Consider the following 4000-nt stretch of genomic DNA (forward strand, 5'->3'; position numbering starts at 1 on the left):
CATGCCCCCACCTGGCCATGGCTTTCTACTGTAAGCAAAAGCAAAAGCCTTCCTTTCCCCTTCACTTATTTATCTATTTGTTTTCAGTAAAGCATTATGAATTCCTATTTTTTTCCCAATGGTTTAAAATTTATACTGTGCTTATTTGGTGTTCAAGGTGTCACAGATTTGGCTAGTGGGATTGCCTTCACGCTGGCTCAGTGTCCTTGTAACCAGCCCCCATGATTTGCTTCTCTTTTTTTTAAACAAAAATATATTTTTATTGATTTCAAAGAGGAAGGGAGAAGGAGAGAGAGATAGAAATATCAGTGATGAGAGAGAATCACTGATTGGCTGCCACCTATATGCCCTGACTGGGAATTGAACTGTTACCTAGTCCATAGGTCGACACTCAACCGCTGAGCCACGCTGGCTGGGCTTTTCCTTGCTTAGTCTTCTTCTCCTTCCTCTTCTCCTTGTCTTTCTCCTTCTCCTCTTCCTCCTCTTTCTTCTTGTTCTTCAAGTCCTTTAACATTTTTTTAAAATACTGTTTTTTTAAAATACTGTTTTGTTAGTAAGAAAGTACTTTATCTTAAGCTTTTTATTTCTCCTTTAATTTTAAATGATAACCTTGCTGGGTAAAGTAGTCTTGGTTCTAGGTCCTTGTTTTTTATCACTTTGAATATTTCACACCAATCCCTTCTGGCCTGAAATGTTTCTGTTGAGAAATCAGCTGACAGTTTTATGAGAGCTCCCTTGTAGATTCCTTTCTCGTGGCTTTTAAGATTGTCTGTCTTTAACTTTTGCCATTTTATTTATGATGTAACTTGGTGTGGGCCTCTTTGGGTTCATCTTGTTTGGAAATCTGTGTTTCCTTGTATGTCTTTTTCCTTCACCAGGTTAGGAAAGTTTTCAGTCATTATTTCTTCAAATAGGTTCTCAATCCCTTGCTTTCTCTCTTTTCCTTCTGGTATCCCTATGACATGGATTTTGTTGCACTTCACGTTGTCATAAAGTCCCTTAAACTATACTCATTTTTAAAAATTATTTTTTCTTTTTGATGCTTTGAGTGGGTGTTTTTTGTTTACCAAATCGCTGATTTGATCCTCTACTTCATTGAGCACTCTGTTTATTCCTTCAGTGTATTCTTGATTTCAGATTTGACGTTCTTCATTTTTGACTGGTCTTATTTATGATTTCTATATCCTTTGTCATGCTGTTGAGCATCCTTATAATGATTACTCTGAACTCTATTATTTGATAAATTGCTTACCTCCATTTCATTTAGCACTTCTTTTGGAGAATCCTCTTGTTCCTTCATTTGGGGCCTGTTTCTTTGTCTCTGCATTTTAGCTGCCTCTTTGTGTTTGTTTCTATGTTTTAAGTAGATCTGCTATGGCTCCCTGTTTTCGTAGGGTGGCTTTATGTAGTCAGTGACCTGTGGGACCCAGTGGTGTAGTCTCCTTGATCACATGAGCTGGTTACTCTAGGAATGTCCCTTGTGCATGTTATGTGGGCCCTCCTGTCATAATTCAGTCTTGATTGCTTTTGGTCCATTTGTGTGTGGGATCAACACTCAAGCTGGCTAATAGTGAAGCTCACTCCCCAATACAGCATGAAAATTACTATGCAAGTGCTGATCATACAAAGTGGAATTTGCCTTAGGATGGTTTTGTGCCTGCTGAAATCTCCCTGTGGATATACTGTTTGTGAAGCTTATTGGATCCTGCTCTGTTGTCTAGAACTGGTCACTGGGTGTAATAGTTCTGGGTCTCTTTGGTGAGGCCCTGGTGCAGGCCAATGTCAAATGCTGTCTGTGACTGCCTCTGGGCAACCTGTTTGGAGCTATCAGCGATCCACAGCTTTGTGGCTCCCTCTACTGGGCCTGGATGTGTATAGGAAGAACCAAGCTGTGCACCAAAGTCTGTTTCATACATGTATATACAGTAGGTCCTCGGGTTACATTGGAAATCTGTTTCTACGGTGCGACGTAACGCGATTTTCGCCATAAGTCGGAACCCACCTACATAAGCACCTACGTCACAGACATGGAGGACATACACAGCAGTAATGAAGTGAAAGAGTAAAAAAAAATTAAAAGATAAGAATTCCTGACCTTTACTTACAGTAAATAAATAATAAATCATGCAAGACTGAAGATACAATTATTGTCTTTAGAAAAGTCAGCCACTGGATGTTTAAACAATGTTTCATTACTAAAGTTGTAAAGAAACCTGGGTTAAGCTTGGCAGGCAGCCTGGTGTAATAGTCTCTAAGAATAGTGTCCTTTTTAGTTGTCTCAATTGAAATGAACAAAGAAATGAGCAGCAGCAGCAGTCAGTCTTGAGCAGATGTAAGGGTAACTGGAGGCATATGCAGAGGCACTGAGCCTGGCTATAGTGGGACTTTTATGAGGGGCTGCTAACTTGATCTTCCCACTATGGCCTCCTGAATCTTGACCACAGTTCTCAGAAGAGACCTGTTATAAAATCTGGGTTTATATTAAAAATAATAGGAAGTCATTGAGACATTTCAAGTAGGGAGGTGACGTAATCTATTTTATATTTTACATGATCAGCCTGTCTGTGATGTGAGAGTGGATTAGAATGATTGGAGACAAATGAACATAGGAAGCTACTGTTAACACCTAAGCCATAAAGGATGGAGGCCTGAACTAATAGGAAGTGGAGAATGTACATAAGGGTCATCTGGTGGCTGATTAAATGTAGGAAGTGAGCCCTGACTGGTTTGACTCAGTGGATAGAGCGTAGGCCTGTGGACTGGAGGGTCCCAGGTTCGATTCTGGTCAAGGGCATTAAAAATGAATAAATAAATGTAGGAAGTGAGGGACAAGGTGACATTGAGAAAAGAGAACCCTAGGTTATTAAAGAGCTAGTTTATTAAAGAACTCATTTAACCATAATGAGAAATGTAGCAAAATATTGGTAATAGACAGTAGGGGTGTGGTGTTGCCTTTCAGCTCTTCACCAAGGATCTGGGGATATTTTTTGTCTTGGTCTGTTCAGAGCATTTTTTATCAGCTGGATTCTCTGTAACCTGCTTGACCTCTGCTAGGGCCCACATCAAAAGAGCTAACATTTTCAGAGGATAATCAATGTCTTGAAATCTGCTATGGACTGAATTGTGCCACCATCCCAAATTTATCTGACGAAGTTCTAACCACCAATGATACTATATTTAGAGATGCAGCCCATAAGAAGGTAATAAAGGCAGTGGGTGGGGAGTGAGGCCGGACAGTGGGGCGGGAACTGGGAGGAGGGGAGTTATGGGGGGGAAAAAAGAGGAACAAATGTAATAATCTGAACAATAAAGATTTAATAATTTTTAAAAAAGGTAATAAAGGTTCAAATAGGTCATAAGGGTGGGTCTTAACCTGATAGAACTGGTGTCCTTACAAGAAGAGGAAGAAATATGAGTGCTTGTCCCCTCCAGACACCCACATACATGACAGGCCACGTGAGCACACAGTGAGAAGGCAGCCATCTATAAGCCAGGAAGAGAAGTCTCACCAGAAATCAAACCTGCCAACAGCTTTGTCTTGAACTTCTGGCCTCCAGGACTATAAAGAAATGAGTTTCTGTTTTTTAGACTAGGTGGCATTTGTTAAGGCATCTGTGGTATTTTGTAACAGCAGCCCAGCAGACTAACAGTGTTAACAGGTGTTGTGCCCAGATTTCAAGATTCCCAAGGGCCTACCAGGCAGCCAGCGAGTCCGATGCAAAAGCAAAGAGTCATTTATTTCAAACCTAGGTTTGGCTCCCCTGCCCCCCCTTACTGGCACAGCAGCAAGTGGCAGAGAGAGAGCAAACTCTGTGTGGAGAGAGGTTTTATAGGGGGTTGGGGTAAGGGGAGGAGAAAGGACTGTGGGCCCTGCCGATTGGCCAGGCACAAGTCGGTGTCTCGTTACACAGGATGTGGTCATATCTATGGCACGCACGTCCCTTGATTGTCACTGGTTAGTTTAAAGAAGGCCTGGGTTTGGCTAGCAGAGGCTTGGGCT

The sequence above is a fragment of the Myotis davidii genome, unplaced genomic scaffold (assembly GCF_000327345.1).
Source record: "Myotis davidii unplaced genomic scaffold, ASM32734v1 scaffold908, whole genome shotgun sequence".
Classification (NCBI taxonomy): domain Eukaryota; kingdom Metazoa; phylum Chordata; class Mammalia; order Chiroptera; family Vespertilionidae; genus Myotis; species Myotis davidii.